The sequence below is a fragment of the Pristis pectinata genome, chromosome 7, assembly GCF_009764475.1.
Source record: "Pristis pectinata isolate sPriPec2 chromosome 7, sPriPec2.1.pri, whole genome shotgun sequence".
Classification (NCBI taxonomy): domain Eukaryota; kingdom Metazoa; phylum Chordata; class Chondrichthyes; order Rhinopristiformes; family Pristidae; genus Pristis; species Pristis pectinata.
Window position 1 is genome coordinate 72909130 of NC_067411.1, and position 25232 is coordinate 72934361.

Genomic DNA, 25232 nt, shown 5'->3' on the forward strand with positions numbered 1-25232 from the left:
GTAAGCTCCATACAGACAGCACCAGAGGTCAAGACTGAACACAGATCACTGGCACTGTGCGGCAGCAGCTGTACAAGCTGTGCCACTGTGCCACCTGCATAGTATCAGGGACCCAGAGAGCACCCAGTCAGGCACTCCATCATTTAGGGATCACACGGCTATAGTCTACTTCTCAATTCAGTTACAGGTCATTCAGCCCCCTGAGCCAGCCTTCCCTTCAATTAGATCAAAGATGATCTGTAGCTCACTTCTACATTTTCATTCCAAATCTCTTGAAAAACTTTATCAGAATTAAGCAACAATACACCCATTTCCTTCAGCTCCACAATTTCCAGAAATACATCCATTTCTCCAATACTGACCTCTTTCTCAACCCCACATTTTTTCACACCAGCACTGCTAGTAGTTCCTTCAAGCAATGGGGTCCCAAGCTGTGGAATTCCTTCCCTAAATGTCTTCACTTCTTCAGAGCCCTTTCCTCCTTCAATTTCAAACATGTGGACATCTGCCCTAATGCCACCTCTTCTTGGGCTTCGCTTAAAATTTGGCTTGAGAGTACTCCTGTGAAATGCCACGGGACTTGTGACCATCGAGTGAAGCTCCAACTGAAGATCTTTGCCAAGGCTGTGGTTTGACTCAAGTAGACCTTTGGAAGGTAGTGGAGGCTGCAACAAGGTTCTGTCCCTTCACTGGATTATTCACTACTGATTCCTGTGGATTTCCTCTAACTTCAAGATGGGTGGCCATGGGAACAGCAGTGAGGGATCCCGTCAGTTGAAGGCACTGCTGTCAGTGCTGGAACGAGAAGATATCCCGTGGGTCCCCACTCCCTGTGCACCCCCTTGATATAATTTAGATATCAGGCAGCGATGGAGAAGGTAGCGGCAGACTTTGTGGGTGCAGGAAAGGGTGGATGGGCAGCAGGAGGCTTCCTTGCCAGAGTTTTCCAACATTCTCCCACTGAGATAACGCAGGAGAATTCCAGACCTGAACAACCCCCCAGCAGGATCCCTGCGATGACATTTCTGAAACAGCTTAAATTCCTTTCTCTCATTTAATCACCGGAAGGTCCGAGTTTCCTCTTGGGCAGAGTTTGAACTGCTTAATTGTGGTTGAAAATGCAATAATCTATTGCAGTTTTTGAGGCCTCTCTTCTCATAAAATGTAAACAGAATCTATCATTTAAAATAGAACACTGTCAACTGATTTACAGGCGTAATCTAATTTTTGGATTTACATGATGGCTGTTAACCTCAAGCTTTTTTTTGCAGCTTGTGTTGTTATCTAGATCTCTTAACTAGTTTATGATTTTGATATTGTACTTTCTAATATCAACTATTCTCTATATGAATCACTATTAATGAACAGTCAGCATTCAACACTATTTCTAGATTCTCTTGAGAATTCATTAAATATTATTTTAATGCACAGAAAATCATCTCACAAGGATTATTCCATATATTGCCTATATTGTGTGATGGGAATATATGTTTCCCATTCTTCAAAGAAAGTCTGGCCTAAACTCTTCTGTTGACCTTGATGTTCTCCTCCCATAGAGAGGACAGTCCATATTGGGTACTATCTTTTGTGAACAATACCAGTGCTGAACTGTCAGATGTCAAACTGGTCGAGATTGATATCACACTTTCATTGCTTTGTGGTAAAACAACTGGCACTCATTTGCCATTTTGATCTCACTGCTGCACAAGTACCAATGAAATATTGAGCAGATTACCCCAATTACTGCAAAACTGAGAGGCAAGACTGCACTTCCACCTTTTAATTAAGCACTTTTCTTCCATCTACAATTGATGGGATGTTGCCTTATGATACCTCATCATAAGATCGGGCAATTTTTTATGCAGTCTAATTTGAAACTCACTGCCTGAAAGAATGGTGGAAGCAGATTCAGTCACTACATTTGAAAAGACGAGGAATGATACTCAAGAGGGGAAAACTGCAAGACTATGGGGAAAGAGGGGGATTGAGCTAGCCCAGATATGATAGGCTGAAAGACCTCCTTCTAGGTTGCATGATTCTCAGTGACTGATCTTCATGTATTAGTAGACCAAGTGACAGGATGTCACAGACAAGTCCAAAGCTCACCCCAGACCGCACAATGTACATTTTCCAGTGGTGAGCTCCAGTTAATAATCAAGAGCAGGAGCCTTGGATGATTTATTTCACTCTTTCTTGCATAGTTGAAATGAAGCCATTTGCAACATTACTGCTGCTGATCTATTTGGGACAGTACAGATCTTGAATCAAACTCAAAAACTTCTGATGTATATGAGATGAGAAAGAGATTGGGAAAGTATCAATAAACTAGTCTGGATCCTACAGATGTACTTCCCAGATTTTCTGGTAAAAGTCGTCTTTCAAACACAGCTGCAGTTCCAATAAGTAACTATCAAATTAATGCAGTGTTGACGGCCTTGTATTGTCTGTTAACATGAATTATAGGTCTTGTGGTAAATATTCAAATCTATCTTTTGAGGATTCAATGGCTAAAAATTTGTGCAAACTTGAAAACACACATCGAGAAGCCATATTTTAGTTGCAAAGTCGAGTGACCAGCACAGATTTAAAGTGTAATCTCTACCCAATGTCCAAGGAAAGGAGAAAGACTTAATGCTGACACAGGCACTATTGGTGAGGGCTTTGGGGCAGTCTGACTGGTGGACTCCCAAGCCAGTGACTCAAGTAAAGATGGGTTTTAACTTATGCTGGAGCAGGCATTCCCTCTCTGGTGAAGTACTGATACTGTTTACTGCTGTATGCTAAGCAATCTCTGTGCATAAATGAGTCAAGCACACAGAGGACCATGGAGAACTACATATACATGGATGTCCCAAACACCCATGCTGAATCTATCGTGCAAAGCAAAAATGTTGAGTAACATGATGAAATTTTGAGATCCAAATATTCCCAAAAACCTATTTAGTCTGGGTCTTAAGTAGAGAAAAGAAAAATGAACCTTGAACATCAGCCACGTGGAAATCCAGCTGTACTCTCAGCGTGAAATCAAATTGCTACTGGATGGAGGATTCTGGCATCCACCCAAGATCCCATCCCCAAGTGCCTTGATCCTGCTCTTGTCCTATTGTGACTAACAACTGTTCTGCTCAGGGGTACATAAACGGTGAAAAGGTGGTGGATGCAGTTTAGCTAACATTAAGTGAGCAAGATGTTAGGATAATCTTACTCATTCTCAGTTTGTTTTAACTCACTGGTTTAGTTTGGATTTAACTGTGTCTGAGTTGTGAAGAACTTGCCACACTATGTTAACATCTGCGGTTTATAAATTTTATGACAGTTGATCTTGGATAAACAGCCTCTCCAGCCATTTCCAGCAAAAAGTCATGCAAAGTCATTTTCTACTCTGATGCACCAATCTAGATTATCCTTTCAGAACTCAATCAGTTCCACATGATGTCCATCTCACTTCCTTTCCCTTTCCTCTATGATAGTGATTTGTACAGTAGTTTGCAGACATCAGTATATCAGTCACAGGGTTCTTAGTTACTTTTTCCTGAATAATACAGAGTAGGTTAATTGGCTCTTTGAGCCTCTTTTGCTCTTTAAAAAGATACTAGCCAATCTGTGACCTAACTCCATTGATCCCACCTTTGCCCCAAATCTCATCATACCAATGGTTAACAAAAATCTGTTGAACTCAGATTTAAAATTCCCAGTTAATCATACATAAATTGCCATTTGTATTAAAGAGATCCAAACTTTTATTACCCATTAGATGTAGAAGAGTTTCCTAAATTCTCTTTAATTCTTTAAGTCCAGGTATTTTCTCTTTATCAACCTGACCATTTCCTCTTAATATCATGAAAGAATTTTCAAATAATCCTATAAATTAGAGACAACTACTTGTAAGTTAACCCTTCAATGTTCAGGCATCATTCTGGTAAATCTGCACTGAATTCCTTCCAAGGAGATGCATCCTTGGTAAAGTATAGTGCCAAGAACTGTTCAGATTATTCCAGGGATGGTCAGACTGGGGCTTTGTATAACTGTAACATTACTTCTGACTCCGAGTATTCTTGTATTCACGATAGCTTTTCATCTGCCTTTCTGATTATTGTAAGTACCTCTTTAGGACCTGGCATTAAAGGAGGTGATGTGAAGAGACATCACAATTTGCATCTCCCCTGATTTTCATTTCCATTGATTTCAATGTAAGTAATTTAAAACAGACACAAATTCACCCTCACCCATTCTGCAATAATGATAAACTCAAGATTGCTCCATTATGCTCCATTTCCTAAATTTAGAGGAAGAATTTACACTACTATCGCACTGGATAAAGAACAAGAATTTGACTTCAGCTAATCAGAGATTTGATAAGACAAAGTTTCTGAGCCAAGCTTACAGAGCAGCAGAGAAGCACTCTCCTCCTCCCCAAACAGTGTCAGGAAATATGGGCTCAATTTTCACATATGTCATGGAATAAGAATGCATTTTATACTGGGAGAGTTAATAATACATAAGATACAATGGTGGCATAAAAGTCACCTCTCTATTGGATTAAAGATGAGCCATGTGATTATGTAGGAAAGGGGCAAGGGATGGGCATGCAATTGATTGAGAGTGGGTCATAACTGGAAGAGAGGGAGAGAGAGAGACCCAAGGGAGAATCACTGTCCCCACCAAGATCCTGCAATCCAGATCGGCAACTTTCTTGTGTTCCTTTGTGCATCTGCACTGGCGGACCATACAAAGTACATTAGGTCTGTTCTGTAGCCTATGAAACCATGGGCCTCCTGTGTTATAGAATTTTGCAGGAGTGAGCCCATCAAAAAGCATTTGTTGCTCTAGCATTCACCATTGACTTAAATAGGATATCTTCTGTGCTACAAGATGCAAGTAGGCAGGTTAATGAGTTGTGTGAGGCTGGATGCCAACACCAGACATCTTGATCTGGGACCTGCTTAGATAAGCTTCATTTAACCAACAGTGAAGCAGGCCTATGAGCACTGGGAAGACTTGCAGTTCCATGAATGGCCTTTGCCATCTATGAGCCAAACATGCTGGGACCAAGAGCAAGTAAGTATCATCCAGGCATGCATTCCATCTTTTGGGATGGCACTGTGTCTGTTTGTGCTCCTCCCTGTGTTTGGGTGACAGGCGTAAGGATGGCTTAGAAGAAAATACTTTTTGGACTTTTCAGTAAGGCCCCAAGTTTTCTTTGTAATCTTCTTATACTCAAATTTTATCGCATAGCACAGCTAAACATTGTGTTACCCGAGAGAATTTCTAGGCTGAGAAATTTGCATTAGTTCTTTGGCAGCAAAACTAATGGAAGTGAGCAGAAAATTCCCCTTCTCCACCACAGATTTATTCATCATTTCTTCAATTTTGCAAATTATTCTTTATAAACTTGTTTTTTTTTAATTGTCCAGGAGGGCATTTTGTACGGCTAAATTACCTTTTCAGATGCAATCAGAAAAAGTAATATATTGCATAGCTCAGAAAGAATGGCCAAATATCCTTTTAAATACCGGTACAGATTTACTATAGGGAAACTGGAATCATCATTATCATCCCATCATTATTAGATAAATGATTTTTAATGTTTGGATAAAGATGGCCTTAATGAGGTCTGCAGTAATTTTAAGGGGGAACCTTTGGAGTGCGAGAACATTAAGGGTAAGCAAACTATATATGGTATAAGTAAACAAAGTATAATGAGCAGCATATGTTTGTATACATGAATGAGAGTTTACAGAAGAATTTCCTGATGCAAGTAAAACTTCAATGTTTATGTGTGTGGTCAGCTCTGCACAAAGACACAACCCAGCCACAGCTCTAAACCTATCAAATGAATATATTTCTGCTGGAAGATAAAACGTGTGCTCAGAATATCATATTCTGGATTAGCACAGCATTAAACCTGCTCCAAAAATGCCAGATTTATTTAGTGTGAAATAGTTAACTTTGTGCCAAATGATCTTGTCAACTTCAAAACATAAATATATATTTACTGAAACTTTTTATGCTTCCTTTCATTTGAAATGCTACTTACAATATTTAAAAAATAATGTTGAGCTTTCTTTGATGTAACTGTGGATTAAGGCTTGTTTGTTGTATGAAGTAATGACAATGGCTTGCATGCATCTTCTAAAGTGCCATATCTGAAAAAGAGATGCTCCTCATCAATCACAATTCTCCTTTCCTGAGGGCACTGATTCCTTACAGTTTTAGAAATATTGAAGACCCTCTGGCACATTACCCAAGTGGGTAATCCTCATAGAAAACCAGGAGAAGGCTATTCAGCTCTTTGATTGTGTTTCACCATTCAATTAGGTCATGAATCTTCGGCTCCTAAAGTTTACCTATCTCCTGTCTCTTCTGCCTATAATCCTTAATTTCCTCACCTATCTATCTCTGTTTTCAAATTCTCAATTGATCCAGCCTCAGCTTTCTGAGAGAAAGTTTCAGATTTCTACTATCCACAAATGAAGCTGTCTTTCCTTTTTTGGTAGTCCTAATTTTAAGGTTATGACAACCTTATCCTGTATACTTTTCATCAACAGTGGAGGAAGTTGTTCCCCTGTGACCAATCTGTCACCTTCTTTCACCATTTGAAAAGCTCAGTTAGATCATCCCTTAATCTTGTACATTCAAGAGAACTACAAGCCTATGCAGCTTGTCTTTGTCATTTAAACCTTCAGTATGAGGTCCTTCACTGTGCACGTTGGAGAGATTTTCTTTCACATGACAGGACTTCAGTAGTTGCTGGGAAGTATTCATTATCCCATTTATAATTCAGTGTCATCGAGGGCAAAGACAACATGACCATCTAGGGGCAGAGCTTTTCCCTGTTCTTAGAAGACCATTGATGTAAGGTGGAGGGAGGAATTCCAAATCCTGTACCTGAGTATCCTTCAGGGAAGAGAGTCTGGTCACTTAGACTAGGCATATCAAACTGGATATGTGGCTATTTTGTGGGGTTGTGGTTGAAGCCTTTATTCTCTACGGTGACTTTTATGGGACTCATAAAGCACCAGCAACGTGATGTTTCCCTCTGTAGATCAAACCTCTAATGATTCAGCCCTCTTCAGCTGGATTTTCTAGACTATTTAGTGGTGGCTCCCCAGGTGTATCTCCCGCCCATTAAAGGAATTTAAATCACAAGACCACCCTCTGGGTCTGCAATTCGTAGCACAGTTACCGGAGGAGGTTGGGATGGGCACCACATTAACCCTTAAGTTAAGATGATGTTTTAGGATAATGTATTACTATTGTCAACTTGAACAACTTTGTTGAGGACACTGCTTTTAAAGATAACTCTGAGTAATGTTATTCTCTTCTAATGACATAGATTGAACTATGGTTGTGATGGAAATGGTCCCTTCGTATTCATTTGAAAACAGGCCACATTCCCAATGGACACAATGCAAATATGCAAATATGCAAATGATAATGCCCTGGCATAACTGTTCTGTTTTGAAGGAGAGCCATGTTGAATACACAGACCAAATCCATTTATTTTGAAAATAATTTTTTCTTGTTTGCCCAAATGATGGTGCATTAGATTAAAGATGTGTTCAGAGGAGTTTTTATAGAACAGGTCTCCTCAGGAATATAAATGGGATGAAAGGCTTTTGAGCAAAACTAGTATTAGGAATAAAAGTTATCTTTGAGGATTCAGGAGGAGACTTAGTGATCAGCAAAAATTGATGTCTACCATTCAAGATCCTCTGTGGCCCTCCACAGATTGCCCATCCATCTTTCTTTCACATACCTGGCCAAGCTTCTCACTAGACCCTCTAGATTTACATCCTTCCTCTATCGTGAGCAGCTCAACTTCAGGCCTGTGCTGATGGAAATGAGTCAACCTTTAGAAACTCAAAGTGTCCTTGAGGGTGATTTTCAACTGCTCTTTCGCCCGTTTCCCAGGGTAAACGTGCTGGTCAGCAGCCCAAGCCCTGCTGATAGATTTCTCAGAAGGGCCTCAATGCAGCAAATGGATAGCTCCAACAGCTACTATTCATTTGCTTCATTGAGGCCCTCCTGAGGCATCCTTAGTGAATGCACGGCAACTGAAGCAAAAGAACCATCTGGGATCATGTTACTGGTCAGTCTACTCCACAGCTTTGTACCAGTGGGCAGAAAGTGGGCTTTAAGTTAGGCCCGTTGATACCTCAGATTGAATATAGGGACCTGGAACTGGCTTATGACCCCAGCTTCCATTTTCTAACAGGCTGTTAGAGCTCCACAGATTGTCCATATTTTCCTCTTTCACATACCTGGCCAGGTTTCTCACAGAGGCTTCTAGATTTATGTTTTGTGAGCAGCTCAGTGATGGTATGGAAGCAAGACCTAGCCGGATCTTTTGTTCAGCTATTATGCGGTCACAAGGGATGCTTCAGCTACTTTATAACTGCTTTGGGCAAAACCACACTGTTTTTTAGAGTTTCTTTTGTTGCTGAGTGCAAAGATGCACTTGAATTAAATTGCAGCTGATGAGATTTGCAGATAGATTATTTTGCTCTCTACCTGAAATGAGAGTGCAAGAATGTTATTCATTTCACACCAGTAACAGTTACCCTTCATCAGTGAACACAAAGTTCCCTCCAAAGTTAATAAAGAGCAAACATACAGAGAAGAGATTTGAAAATAAATATCAGTTGCTGAAAATGAGTTAAAAATCAAGCTTCATGATTGACAATTTAGGAAGCAAAAGTCCTGAAGAGATAGAGCTAATAATTGTCATTTAGAAATCCAATCATTGATAACTAGGCAGGAGGAACAATCCAGCTACACGAACATGCTAATAGCTTTAGTAACCAATATTAATGCCAGCTGTTTTGTTATAGTCATTGCATGTTATGTTGTGTAAGCAGTTTGAAAGCAGTAGTTTAGTGCAAAATCCTGTGTGATGATTTGTTATCTGATGGCACAATACTATTTTGTTTTAGACAGTTCAATGACTTGACACAACAGGCTGCAAACTGTTGCTGACATATAAATTCATGCACTAACCACGGTATTCCAGGTGCTCCTGTATTTATATACACTTTCACTGACAAACAAGATTTTGGAATAGCAACCACGTGTAAGCTTGTAACACACAGCACGTGCAAGCTTGTTCATTTTCCACCAGTTTCTCAAATCTGTTTTAAATATAATTTGCCTTCTTTACCTTATTAACCTGGCATGAAAAAAGGGATTTATTTCTGCCTTCTGATTGGTTTGTGACTTTTAATGCTATTAATAGAATAGAGATTAATTATTAGTACTTAATATCTATGCCTAGTTACTTAGCATGAATGGCACCTGCTATTATTATATCAGCTTGGTGAACAATTAACAGTCTGAAATAATGTCATCTTCTGAGAAGTCCAGGCATAGCTGCTGCTGCTTCTTCAACTCTTGTTCCAGCCAGAATAAAGCAACAAAAATACAAGTGCTAACAGGCCACTTCAAACTGATTGACAGCTGGCAGTCCCATAAATGCTGGTATCAGCACTGGAGCATTGGCATTCAAGTAGTGACCCTATTCATTTGAATGGTGCTGCTGAATTTGTGGGAAAAGATAAGAGCAAATAAGTGTTCGATTTAGTTTAGTTTTAATGGTATCTTAACTAAGTTAATACTTAAAAATCTTTTAAACTATTTTTGTAATTGTTTTAATCGATCTGAACCATTTTAAAATGTTGTTGACCATCAGAGACACATAGAAACAGTTCAAAACTCTGGCAGCAGCGAGCTATCAAAGGTGATCAGGATAATCCCAGGGGTGAGGCCTCAGCGGAATGATGCCTGAGGCTTCCTTGTCTCTCAGAGCCCTCTCTGCTTAGTAGGATGCTTCTTGGGTCCAAATGGTCCAGTCATTTAGTCCCATGGATGTGGAAAAGGCAGCTGTGGGCAGGTGGTCACCATGGATGCTGGTTCCAGGAAGTGGACTTAATCCAGCGTGACCCAGTCCAATGGGTAGAACAAGCCGATTAAGGTTTGTGAGGCAACTAAAGTGTGCTGGTGAGAATTAAGCTTTGATAAGGCTTTTCAAATATATTTTGCGGAAGGGTTCCTGTGGGACAGATTCTGATTCACTGGTTTGCTTTCCAATTTCTTTGCATTTATTATGCAGGGATTAAAATATTTTACACACTTTTAGTAAATTCTTATACAAAGCTTTAAAGATTTTTTTGAGAAATAAACTAAAACACAATGAGCGATACAGATTTGATATCTATTTGGAGAGAAACATTCAGCAATTCAATGGACCCTTAACTTTTAAGGTTTCTTTATTTTTCAATATAATATGCTACCACTGAGTGCTCCATCATTACAATAAAAACAAGCTAACAGCCAAACTATATAAAATTAGAAAGAAAAGAAACTGTGTGGTTATAAATAGTTTGCAGCTCTGTCATCAAAATCCATATAATGACAACTCAAAGGAGGGGTGTTGTTTCAGTATTTAAAAAAAATCATTGTAAATTATATGATTGAGTTTCTGGGTTAATTAATCTTTACAGCATTGAATAAACATAGGTTTGACACTATGGGAATGACTATCATTTGTAGTGGTTAAATTGTCCAGTTTTAAAAAATATATTTTATGAAAAAGATCCAATGAATCATTTGTGGTCAAAACTGCCTTAAAATGCTCCACTAAATCCTGGTGCTGTTTAACAAATCTATAATCAGCTCAGCACCAATGGTCAACTTGGAACTAACTGCCACATGTCAAAGTAAATGTAGACAGCTGCAAAGAAATAGAGGCACAAGGAAAGTGTTAGATTGCCTGAGGCATTCTCTGCCGTTAACCATTTAAAGAAGTTATCTTAAACAAGGGTGCTCATGTCCTGCATTTATACTAGCTAGGACAACCATCACATTAGAAATGACCTTTTCTTTCCTTCTCTTCCTCTGTAACCCCTCTGACACTGAGTGTACTTGGGGGTAGTTTTCCATAAATTCCAGCAATGATTTGGTATTCATATGACTATTCTTCAAATAAGCGCACAGACAATTGGCAGCAAGAGTATTCAGAGAGCTCACAGGTTCAGTGTGGGTCCATTTGATCTTACCTTTACATTTATGATACCTTACTCATCCTGTTTTGGAGATGATTTTCCCACTTCTAAGTGTTAGAGAATTGTTTGTTGGTGAAGTTAATATACATTTGGTTGCTAAAATGCCAGACCTAGCCATTGATTATTTGCCAAGTTTAAAATATAATTCCATTTGTGCATTTTGTGTAGGTTAACCTGAGGTAGTTTAATGTCGTGAGATAAAGTTGCTAACTGCTTAATCAATGAAGAGAGTATGTTCTACTTCAATGTTTCCAACAAACTTCAATAATGCACAATCTTGGGTGATTTAAGCTTAGTTAGAACTAATAAATTAAGGTGACATACTGTATGTTTGTCTTTTCTGAATTAAGCAAAACAAATACTTTGGTTATTGAATAGGAGCTGCCACATCTCTTGCATCTCAACTTTAGTCTCATTAGTTTTTAGTGCAAGATATTTTATGTTGTTGAAGAGATCATATGTAAAGATTTGTGAAATCAGGTCCAAGGTAAGACTTCTACGCTTTTCACCAACTCCTGTGATTTCTATCTCTGAGTATCTGCTCCCTTTACCCACAGCATCGCCTCTTGCTCCCATAGTCTAAAAACCCTATTCTAGCAGGTTTGACCTCTGTGCCCCCATATTTGGTGCCTGATCTCTTTTGTGTTGTCTCCAGTAGCTTGGCCTCAATGATCTGCCTACACTGAACTGTTTCTGATAACATTTATCTTGGTGCTCGATTCCTCTTGCCCCTTTCCCAAAAGGTCTAAATAATTACCCTTCCCTGACCCCTTTTCCAAATGTTACTTGCTTTACCAATAACTCTTGGCATTTCTGCTCCTCCTCTTCTGTCCTTATTTGGGTGACTCTGCAGTGTTTGATATTTGAACCAATCCTTTTTCGTGGTGACTGATCTCTATATCCCTTTCTTTCTTATCCTCTTCTGCAGTTGTTCCAAAGTCTTTAACTTTTCCAGCAGTTTTTGCTCACTCTGCAATCACATTTCACTCCATCACCCCCGCTTCCCCAAGGCTGAAATCTTTATTGTGTCCATTATTCTCTCCCTCCCCCATTATTTACTGCCACCATTTATCTGCTTGACAAAAGTACATTCCAGTGGACGGGAAACATACTTGACTTTTCATGGAGGCTGCCTGTACAGTATTCCCAAGAGAACTTTAACATATCAAATCACTTCTCATTTAAACCCATTACATAAAATTATCAAAAATGCATGATTCTGAAACCGTCACCATATTGCAAGCCTTGCTTGTACAGAGGAGCAAAAATTATATAAGATAGACATCATAGAACATCATTAATATTTCTGAATATTATTATTATTGGCAACAACAGAGTGAAATGAATTAATTTCCCATGGTTTTTGCTGTTTCTTGGCTGAGGGTAATGTGAATTAGTCTGTAATATAAGTGCACTACACAGCCATTAGTCATATTTTAGTGACAGCCTTCTCCCAGCTGCATAAAACACATTCACTGCTACAGACTCAGTACTGATTACTCACAGCACCACATCTGGAATTCATCCACACTATAATGAAACGTGAACCATTTTGAACTATGGCCTGCAGACAGAATTCAATAATACCCCCTCCCACCCTAGTACTATGTTAATGGAGATGGCAAGATAATGAGAATATTAGTGAGTGAGTAAAAGTGTTTCTGCATTTATGTGACCACAGCTGTATTCTGATACCTAGAAGTGTCACTTACTGTGTTTTGGAATTCTTATGGTGTCAAGTATAATAGCTAATTGGGCCCAACCTTTGAAAGCAACATGCAGACATATGCCAAAGAGGAATATAGCAGCAATCCATTACCTGGTTTGACACCACAAAAGATATTTTGAATTTTTACTCAAAAATATGTACTGTGTGCTGCATTCTCAGAATCTGTAGCTTTGCTTTTAATCCACTTCATAATCTATAAGGGTATTTTCCAGAACCAGTTACATGAATCAAGTTGATTCCAAACATTAAGTTACATGCCAGACAACATAAACCACAGAATGTCGACTGAAGTCTAGACTCCAAGGCAGCAGGTAAATTGGGTTAATATTGCATATTAATCTTTATACAAGAGGAGCAATTAGTGCCAGAAATCTGAAATGTTTGCATTACATAGAGTTATAGGAATCCTTGCAGCCATCTTCAGTAATCTGCCCTATTAGGCAATTGAGTTGCACAAGTTCAAATGAAGCCATCTTTTTTAATTCTGAATCTCCTCTGGTAAAAACAGGTTTGAAATCCTGAAAAAACTAATAAGAGTAAGATGACGTGGGGTTACCAAAGGCTCATAGTGGCAGGTCTTCGAATGCTGATGTTTGTGGAGAATGCACTTGTCAGCATTGGATGAGGACATGATTGGCTTCAAGGGTGAACCTTTCATGATTGAGTGGCCATTGATTCTCACTGGCAATACTTAAATGGGGTTGCAGAGGACCCATGCTATCCTTTGAAACAACAAGAGGAGGAGCTGAAAAATAAGGAATCAGAAAAATTAATGAAGATGATGTATCTTTGTCTTATTTTCCTCCATCAGCTATTGTGGTCTTAATTGCTCTCAGATAGCTTGGCTGGAAAATGGTAGCGTGATGTTCTTGAGAATAAATGAATCATGATATTGCCAGGAAACTGCACAAGCCTGCAGAATGAGTTACATGTGGTTGCACATAAGCTGGACGTTAAGTGAATGGAATCTTTTCTTAGTCAGGGAAATGGTGGGGGGGAAGTGCAAAGCTATGTGAGTACTGGCATTTTGGGACAACATTGCACCCTTCCTCCTTCTGTAAAATGCCTTGGCTGAGTCCCTGACATAACAGCGGACTGGCAGCTGTCACTGAAATGATTCATTGTAAAGTGGAAGGAGCTAGCTCTGAAAATAATATAAGTCATAGGTTCTTGAAAACCACAAGTGATGCACTGGTTTGAGGCTCGAATTATGGCTATAGTGGGTGACCTAGTCTCAGCGGTGAAATTGCTCCTCGATGAAGTTCAGGTACAAAACAAGCCACTTGAAAACTCACTGAGGCTTCAACCACCTGCTTGATGCCCTCTTTCTCCCTTTGGTCCCTGCTGTCCCTCTTCTTGGTTGCTTCCCAGCCCCAAATGCAACCTGAGCAGAAATCCATGGGTGTAGTAAAACTGTACCAAAAGCAGCCAAAAGCAAGGCAGCACCAAGAAAGACTTCTGGTCAGAAACCAGTGAGAGAGAAAAAAAACAATCATTATTTAACAGCCTGAAAGCACAAACCAGCAACTAATCCATTGAGAACAGATGAACCCTTGAACAGGCACTGCTGAGAGCTTCTCACAGCAGCTCCATGAATTGTTGAGCAAGTTTACTGCACTGAGAGACCCGCTGGGTCTCACAAACTCACAGATTTCACAAACTTCCAAAATATGTGAGTCCATCAGTTCAAAATCTAGCTGACGGTTTTAAATATTTGCAATGCCTGCAGAGGTACGTGGTCTAATATGCTGATCAGGACACCTCTGGCAGGAATGAGAACATCTGTACCATGTCCAATATCAGGCAGACAGATCAGCCATAAATCAGGCACAGTGGCAGCTCTGGCTAGAATTTGGATCAGTGTCTCTTAATGTGGGCCTGCCAATGGCAAATTCAATGCTCTTTCTTTCTTACAGTGCTGCATTGCCCAGCTCTTTCTGCCATGGTGACAAACAGCATTATCCATATTCCTCTTCCCAATTCCTTTCCAAATTTCCCTGTTCTAAATCCTATAGCTGTGAATACTCAGCAGCCACATGAGCTCAGCCTTCTATGAAGGCTACCATAGCATATCCTTTAAATTAGATTTTGAGCTTCTAATTGACTAGTTTTAGTCCTTATACTTTATACGGGATGTTTTTGGGATGTTTATGGAGTATCTATTCCCATTTTGTCCAAGTGTCTGATGTTTAAAATCAATTACTCACATGTTTGACTGCTTGATGCACACATTGCACATAATTCAAACTGGAAGTGCACACTTCTGTGGAGGTTAACGTTCATACAGCAATAGCATCAATTGTCTTGCTGTCAATTTTTGAGCTGTTGCTTCAACAGTCTGATGCAGACACTCAGTCATGAAACAGTGGGACCTTACCCAGGAAGGAAGCTCTAATCAAAGGAAGATCAGTCTGACTGTTCTTTAAATGGATAATCTTTAGTTGAACCACCTTTTGGGTGATTGTTCACAGTAGTGGATACCCCAATGGATCAGATTTCTCAGTTTTTTACAAGTATGACCTATTTTCTTTGGGGAACGGGGAGCCCGAGATCCTCCAATCCTCATCCCAGCTGCCAAGATATCCAATCAAGTGTCAGAGAAGTGGGGATCCTGCACTTGAATCTGTCCTAGCCTTCTTTGCTTTATTCATTCAAGGGATGTGGGATTCACAGACTGGGCCTACATTGAATTGCCCATCCCTAATTGCCCTTGAGAAGATGGTGATGAGCTGCCTTCTTGAGCCGCTGCAGTCCTTGAGGTGTGGGAATACCCACAGTGCTGTTACTGAGGGAATTCCAGGATTCTGATTGAGCAACGGTAAATGAACAGCGATATATTTCCAAGGCAGTTTGGTGTGTGGCTTGGAGGGCAACTTCCAGGTGGAGATGTTCTCATTCTTTTGCTGCCCTTGTCCTTCTAGCTGGTAGGTATCGTGGGTTTGGAAGGTGCTGTCTAAGAAGTCGTGGAGAATTTCCGCAGTGGATCCTGTAGGTGGTAAAAACTGTCGCTACTGTGTGTCGGTGGCGGAGGGAGTGAATGCTTATGGATGGGGTGCCTATCAAGCGGGCTGCATTGTCCTGTATGATGTCGAGTTTCTTGTACATTTAGGCCACCAGATCCACCGTATTACTTCCAGCAGCATCCACTCACTCCCTTCTTGGTTATTCTTTTCACAATCAATCATTTTGTTCTCATTACTTGTACATGAACAGATTCAGGCATTCCACAAATCTGACTATGCAGGTTGTTCTCTTTCTATCCCTGCTCCATTGGCCAACTGTCACTCCATCTTCCTTACTGGCCTCTCTACACCTAACCTCTGGTGATGTAGCCCTGGTCTGATAAAATGCACTGAAAACTCTGCATCTCCTAAATGGTGCAGGGTTTGTCCAGATGACTCTCAAACTATAACTTTCTGTATAAAGGTCAGTAACTGTTGTACACTTCAGATATACTTATTCACCCTGCTCGGTGCATGGGTCCAGGCATCACACATGTTGCACACATCACTCTTGGCTCGGATCCTACCATCAGATTTTATTTATTTAACTTACTAAAAATTCTTAAAAGATTTTGCTTATTAAATTATTTCCAGTTGCTCACTCTAATTTATTATTTTTACTTAATGGGCCAGATTAGGCTGGATCCAGGCATCCTGCAGCATATCCCATTAGCTGGATTGCAACTGCGTGTTTAGTTTCTTTAGAAAAATGTCCAAAAAATTTGCTGGAAATACCAGCTGATAACAGCAAACTGGGACAAACAGACATCTGGGACTTTATTTAAACAATGGTGCCAAAATGTCTGCAGAGAATTTTAACCTGCAGGTACTAATGGGAAGGTAAAATGAGATAATCTTAAGTCATGATTGCAATTCATTTCAAACCTGCCCATTTTTGAGTTTAATAGATGTGTGCATGGATGCTTCAATAGTATAGGCAGGAAGTAATGAGGATCCTGGCAGTCTGTCAACACAGGCAGGAGGTGCATCCAGTCCTCAGCAATGGAACACACCCACCAGGCCAGCCAGGGTGCAGGGTTTGAGCCTGCATCTCAGTGCTGAGGGGCCGTACTGCTCACCCTGGCCCACCCAACACTAGTCCTTATCACCAGCCTCTCAATACCAAATTGTGGGCAATTCATTGCTGAGGGAGGGCCAGGGATTCATCCCAGGTTCCCAGCATGGCTGCACGCAGTCCAAGCAGCTGCCTTTCTTAAAGTATGGGGGTTGTGTACCTGTGAATGTTTGTACAGAAGGACCAATAACATTATAACAAACTGGCACTCTGCAAGCCACTGCTAACTGGGGTACCAGTGCACTTAAATCAATGAAGGTTCACAGTTTGAGCTACTACCCTGGGGAACTCTCATTCTGGTTTATTCTTTGCTACTGGCTTCTAGGATATGCCAGAATATTGCAGTAAAATACACTCTTGTAGCATGGTGTGAAAGCTACAAAAAAAATCAGCTTTTGCAGCAGCCAGGATAGTAAATTCCAATTATATATTCATCATTCCCAGCAGGATATATTTGAATAATTGTATTCACTCCCCAACATGTGTTTATAATCTCCATAGTCAATGTAAAGCAAACTCAAGAGATTTGAGGAGTGGAGACGACAAAAACTGGAATGGTCTGAAAGAGGTAGACTGAGAGTGCATAGAAGAGATTAGCACATATTGTAGGAAGTGAAAGCTTGGCCTTAGCTGGTCCCTGATTTTCCAGTTATCCTAATTCACCATGTACCTTCAAATTAGAAATAGTTTATAGTTTCTTTGTTGAGCTGTGTAAAAATTATCCATGTTTGTTATTTTTGGTCACATTATAATTCAGTACAAAGTAGTTAAAAAAACAGTTCAAATGGAAGACAGGCTTGTACATGTATAGTTGAACTTGAATTTATACTTCCTTAAAAATCTTAAACAATTCTTTTTAAGTCTGTTTCTTTTCTGGTTGATGGCCAGTCCAAATTGTTTTGCTATCATAACAAATGCACTTCCTGTATTTGAAATTTCTGGTGTACAAAAACCACCTTCTGCAAATGACAGTGTAGAGGCTGCTTTCTGTCAGACCATGAACCCCATTTGAAGGCAGGCTAACCAGATGTGGGTTCATTGAACAAATTATTGGTTATTTCTGCACATGTAGTTCTTGCAGTTAAGTGTTTCCAGCTTCCCAAGATTCCACAGGAATAACATCACATTTTTCTTTAACCATTAGTTATCACAATTCTTTTCTTTAATTGCTGCTCTAGAAATAATCATCGTCATTGTTACCAACTCAAATAATCCTAAGAAACCCACAGAAAACTAATATTTAAAGTTTTATAACCCTTAAAGATTTTCAGTAATATTATTGTGTTCCAGAAAGTGGAAATAATTGATTTTCTTCTGCAAAGAACTCAGACTAAGTCCAGATTTGATTTCTGTTCCGTGCTGAATTATTTGATCTTAGCCGTGATTCTGATAGGCATACTGCAATTACTTTCACCATTCATGAGATAAGTAGAAGGAAGAATCAGCATAGAGTTTTAGACATTATTGCTGTACTGTGACTCCCACTGCACTGAATGAAGGTAAGATTGAGCCAACTTGCACTGTCGAATTGCTCTGTGATGCTGGTCAAGCTGTCACTTAGGGGGGCATATTAAATGAATGCTTGTACCCATGGATAATACCTCACCATGCATCGTGATCTCAGGGTAAAGAAAAGGCCTTTAAACAACCTACACTTTCTATTATGATGTTGGCAAATTTGTAATGTTTTTTGTGCAAATTTCTCTTCAAGTCTTGAAGTCGCCAATGACACCACTGTTGTTGGCAAAATCTCAGATGGCGATGAGGAGGCATACAGGAGTGAGATAGATCTGTTGGTTGAGTGGTGTCACAACAACAACCTCGCACTCAACGTCAGCAAGACCAAGGAATTGACTGTGGACTTCAGGAAAGGGAAGTCGGGAGAAAACACACCAGTCTTCATTGAGGGGTCAGCGGTGGAAAGGGTGAGCAGCTTCAAGTTCCTGGGTGTCAACATCTCAGAGGATCAATCTTGGGCCCAACATATTGATACAATCATGAAGAAGGCACGCCAGTGGCTCTACTTTATTGGTGTTTGAGGAGATTTGGTATGTCACCAAAGACTCTTGCAAATTTCTGCAGAGGTACTGTGGAGAGCACTCTGACTGGTTGCATCTCCATCTGGTATGGAGGCTCCAATGCTCAGGATCGTAAGATGCTGCAGACGGTTGTGGGCTCAGCCAGCTCCATCACGGGCACAACCCTCCCCACTATCGAGGACATCTTCAAGAGACAGTGCCTCAAGAAGGTGGCATCCATCATTAAGGAGCCTCACCACCCGGGATATGCCCTCTTCACGTTACTACTATCAGGGAGGAGGTACGGGAGCCTGATGTCCCACACTCAATGCTTCAGAAACAGCTTCTTCCCCTCTGCCACCAGATTTCTGAAGGGTCCACGAACCCATGAACACTACCTCGTTATTTCTCTTTTGCACTATTTATTTATTTTTGTAACTTATAGTAATTTTTATGTCTTTACGTCTTGCACTGTACTGCTGCCACAAAACAACTAATTTCACAACATGTCAGTGATAATAAGCCTGATTCTGATTCTGATTCTGATTCTGATTCTGATTCTGATTCAAGAGCTGATGATGCGAAACCAGGGGGGAATGGATACTGATGAGGATGCAAAGAGACTTCCAAAGGAGATAGACAAGCTAAGTGTGTGGGCAACCGCATGGCAGATGAAGAACAAGGTAGAAAGATGAAGAACAAGGTGAGGTTGTCCACTTCAGTAGGAAAAACAGAAACATTTGAATTTTCTTTAAATGATGAGATGTTGGGAAATGTTGATGCAGAAAGGGACCTGGATGTTCCTGTACATGTCACTGAAAGCAAGCATGCAGGTGAAGTAGACAGATGGTATGTCAATCTTCATTGCAAGGGGATTTGAAGATAAGAACAAAGACTTCTTACTACAATTACAGAAGGCCATAGGAAAATAAAGCTGTGTAGAATGTCATCCATGATCTAGGTGGAGTAGGTTAAAGGGGCCAAATAGCTTTTCCTGTTCCTATTTCTTATATTCCTAGATATCTGCTGGTGCCTGGAGAGCACTTGTTCATCAGCAATGTGCTTGCTCCTTATGTATATCAGACCATTTCTCTTGGTGAGGTGAGGAGGGTGGGGGGTACATACCAGAGAAGCTGAATCCTTTGTATTCCCTACATTTACTCCCCCTAACTAGTGTTCAATGGACAGCAGTCAGAAATATTGGTTCATTTCCCTTTCCCAGCTAGAGGTACTGGATATAATTGCTTGAAGCTGAGTCTATAATAACATCTATGCAATTATTATTGGCCTGCATGCACTTGACAGTTAAGCACATTCTCTGGTCTATTTTTGACTAAATTGGTATCAGCAAAATATTTTTCGTCATTTCATAGATATCCCAAGAGAATGCTGTTGACGCACAACTGGTCAATATGGTAGCTGTTAGAAAAAAGTTAATAGAACATGATTTATTAAAATGCCATTATGCTACTTTGCTTAATAATGGCATTTACTTAATGAAAATAAAAATTCAGTTAGGACATTCATCAAGTGGCAAACATGTAACGAACGACTTGTATTACAATCAAGCCATACATCAAGTAATTTTGTCCTGTTGCCAGTAGGTCTTCTAAAAAACATGAACCCTGGCAAAAGTTCAGCATAACATTGATTTAAAATTCTGTTAATCTGGGAGAAGTCAGGCAACATAGCACAGCCTCCAGTAGAAGTCACAGTCAAAAATATTCCTGAAAGGTTACAAATCATTCAAGTGTGCACATTTGGTGATGTAATTTCTCCTGCACTGTGAAAGACCATGAAACATTTCTGTCCACATACAAATAAATCCTTTCGCCCTCTACTCCCACCTCAAAGAAGGAATTAGCGTATTCAAATGAGTGAAATAAAAAAGACTATTCAACTGAAATGTTTGCTTTTCTCTTACTTGGCTTTTGATATGTGTAATTGACCTGACACATAAATGTTGTTTCTCCCCCTTCAGGCGCTGCCTGATCTGCTGAGGATCTTCAGCATCCCTGCATTTACCTAAGTGATGCATAGATGAAAACTGGTGCTCTGTGTGTTTCATTCTTGCTTGCAAAATTACCTTCAAGACATATTTTGAAAGTAGAATAAAGTTACCTGTGCTCCTGATAGCAAGTACCAGATAGCATATTCCAGATAGAATAAGAGCAGCATAAGGGTGGCATAATAGTTATTGTCTCACAGCTTCAGAGATCCTAACTTCCAATGCTTTCTGTGTGGAATTTCCACATTGCAGGGAAATATGTGACTGATGGAAATGTTCTGAGAGCTGACTTACATTTGATGAGCCGAATGGCCTCTTTCTATATCGTAAGGAGTAATATTTATATACTGATGCAACAGTTTTAAGAAACAGGACCAAGAAATCCAATGATATTTAAAATGTATAAAATGGACACCAGAGCATCCAAGATATTGGGTGATTACCATATTCCATGCCTCTGCTGTACTGAATTAGGCACCAGAAAGGCTGCCAAATGCCCTCATTTAAAAGTGGCATAAGCTTCTGCTGGGTATGTGATTACCATCTACAGGACACCTTTACTGTTCTTTAACAAGGACATGGCCAGCACATTGATGCTTCATTTTCAGGTATATCTTATGCCACTCCTGTCATGTGGTTCCACATTCCTCATTGAACCAAGGTCAGGCTTGCTGGTGATGGAAGTGCGAGGGAAGTGGCAGGCTGTGAAGGTACAGGTTGTGTTGGAATGCCATTCTGCTGCTGTTAGCTTAAAGCACCTTCTCAAGGACCAGTTAGAGATGACAGATCTTTTTAACCAAGGGACTTTGCCTTTACAGGTACTATGTGGTAGTCACTCCTACCAGCATTCTCATAATTATTTTGCACGGGAATTGGTTTATTATTGTCACTTGTACTGAGGCACAGTGAAAAATTTGTCTTGCGTACCGTTCATACAGATCAATTCATTACACAGTGCATTGAGGCAGTACAAGGTAAATCAATAGCAGAATGCAGAATAAAGTGTTACAGTTAAAGAGAAAGTGCAGTGCAGGTAGACAATAAGGTGCAAGGCCTTAACGAGGTAAATTTTGAGGTCAAGAGTCCATCTTATCGTACTAGGGAACTGTTCAATAGTCTTATAACAGTGGGATAGAAGCTGTCCTAGAGCCTGGTGGTACGTACTTTCAGGCTTTTGTATCTTTTGCCTGATGGGAGAGGGGAGAAGAGAGAATATTCAGGGTGGGTGGGGTCTTTGATTATGTTGGCTGCTTTACTGAGGCAGCGAGAAGTGTAGTCAGAGTCCATGGCTGGTTTCCGTGATGTGCTGAGCTGTGTCCACAACTCTCTGCAGTTTCTTGCGGTCACAGGCAGAGTAGTTTCCATACCAAGCTGTGATGCATTTGGATAGGATGCTTTCTATGGTGCATCAATAAAAATTGGTGAGTGTCAAAGGGGACATGCCAAATTTCTTTAGCCTCCTGAGGAAGTAGAGGAGCTGGTGAGCTTTCTTAGCTGTGGCATCTACGTGGTTGGATCAGGATAGGCTATTGGTGATGTTCACTCCAAGGAACATGAAGCCCTGAACCCTATTGACCTCAGCACCGTTGATGTACACAGCTGCATGTGTACTGCCACCCTCCCCCCCCCCCCGAAGTCAATGACCAGCTCTTTTGTTTTGCTGACATTGAGGGAAAGGTTGTTGTCATGTCACCTGTCACTAAACCCTCTATCTCCTTTCTGTACTCCGACTCACCACTATTTCAGATACAGCCCACTATGGTGGTATCATCTGAAAACTTGTAGATGGAGTTAGAGGAGACTCTGGCCACACAGTCATGAGTGTATAGGGAGTAGAGTAGGGGGCTGAGGACACAGCCTTGTGGGGCACCAGTGTTGAGAATAATCCTGCTGGAGGTGTTGCTGTCTATCCTTACCTATTGCGGTCTGTTGGTCAGGAAGTCAGAGATTCAGTTGCAAAGGGAGGTATTGAGTTCCAGGTCTCGGAGTTTGGTGATGAGTTTGTTTGGAATTATCGTAATGAAGGCAAAACTGTAGTCAATAAACAATAGTCTAACGTAGGTGTCTTTACTGTCCAGATGCTCCAGAGATGAGTGTAGGGCCAGGGAGATCTCATCCGCTGTAGACCTGTTTCGGTGGTAGGCAAATTGCAGTGGGTCGAGGTTGTCTGGGAGGCAAGAGTTAATGTGTGCCATGACCAGTCTCTCGAAGCACTTCATGATGGTTGATGTCAGAGCCACTGGGCGGTAGTCATTAAGGCACATTACCTTGATTTTCTTAGGTACCGGGATGATAGTGGTCTTCTTAAAGCAGTTGGAAACCTCAGATTGAAGCAAGGAGAGGTTAAAAATGTCAGCAAATACATCTGCCAGCTGATCAGCACAGGATCTGAGGACATGGTTGATTCACGAGGACATCATCATGTTGGTATTCTCTCTTGTTGGTTCTCACAATTCTTCCCACAAGCTCAAATCCTCCAGGACCCAATTAGGCAAGTCAGAAGTGATGGTATTGAACCACTTTCAGTGTTGGACATTTCAGATCCCCTCCAGAGTACACCTTATGCCTTTGCAACTCTTGCCACTGCTTCCTTGTGGTCTTCAGTATGGAGTACATTTTCTTAAGTGTAGGGAAGGTGCTAGATAACAATCAACAAGAGATTTCCTTGTCTGTGTTTAATTTGATACCATGAGTCCTCATGCTATCTTTGGTCAATGTCAAGAACTCCCTTTGTCACTCCCACAAGACTGATAATCACTGTACTTGATGGCGATGGACATTCGCTGAAATACGTGACTCTAAGTATGCTTTTGCAGGGTTGCTGTTTGATCAACTTTAGTACCAGTCAACACATAACAAAGTGTCTTTTGTAGAGTTGGTTGGAATTAGTGTCTATTAGCTTGGTCCAAGCCAAGTAAATTCCCTGTTTCATACTTCCTAGGCTTGCTGAAATTGATCACATCTTTAGAAAGTAAACATTTTTTTCAAGTTTTAAGTCATAAAAAATATTTTCTCAGGCATTTGCTCAAGACGGCTACTTCTCCCTCTATTATTTGTGCTTCTGGCCTCTTTTTAAACTGGATCAATGCCTTCCAGCAAGAGCTCAGGTAGAAGATTGTTCTCAATCACCTTCAACAGTGACAACAACACAACTAAAATTTATACAGCCCTTTTAAGGTAATAAAGACCTGCCACAAATCCTCATTGGTTTGGAGACTCAACATCAAATTGATGACAGGTAGTCAGCAGTGGTCAGCCACCACTGAGGGACGTTGATACTGAGTGATTGCAGAGCAATGCAACACCTTTTGTTTTTTAAATGGTAGGCATGTCTTGGAGAAGGAGGCCAAGCATCCTAATGAGCTCACAAGTAAATCCATATCCACAGCTGCGTCAGCAGTATCCTGCCTTCTTCATCGGTGTAAGCATAGCATAGAGAAAGCTACTCACAAGAAAGTAATTAGACCATCAGGGCTGACACTGAGGTAGCCACTGATCACCAGTAAAAATTAGAACTTGGGAATGAAATTCCTCCACAGAATGAGGATGTACTGGCCTTGACTGAAGAAACTAGAAATCTAGGTCACAGCAACGAAATGGGCAAAAGAAGTTAGTAGCATTAACCCCTGACTGATGCAATGGAGATAATGGGAAAATGAGAGAAGTCCATCAAGTACATCTGCAACACAATTCAGCGTGTTGCTCACAAGCTGTGAAATGTATGTCGGGCTGAGATTCTAAGGACATGTGGAGCTTTCAAAGTGGCAGCTATCAATGCTTCATGGGATTAGCTGGAATGTCGTACAGACTGTCCAAATTTCATTTGCCCAACAGAAGTGAGTTAGAAAGATTGAAAATGGATGTTATTATCGTTCAGAGTCTGGAAGTGTCATTGAAAAATCATTCTTTTGACATCTGATGGACTTTCTCAGAGGGGTACTAGATTAGGAAAGGGAGTAATATAGGGAGCACCAATGGTGGTTGACTTGTCAGAGGTTGTTGCAGAAGGGGAGAATAATTGGCCAATAAACATGCTTTTGTGTCTACTTAGAACATAGAACATACAATACAGTACAGGCCTTTCGGCCCACAATGTTGTGCCGACATTTTATCCTGCTCTAAGATCTATCTAACTCTTCCCTCCCACATAGCTCCCCATTTCTCTATCATTCATGTGTCTATCTAAGAGTCTCTTAAATGTCCCTAAGGTAGCTGCCCCCACAACCTCTGCAGGCAGTGCGTTCCATGCACCCACACTCTCCGTGTAAAAAACTTACCCCTGACATCCCCCTTATACCTTCCTCCAATCACCTTAAAATTATGTCCCCTTGTGTTAGCCA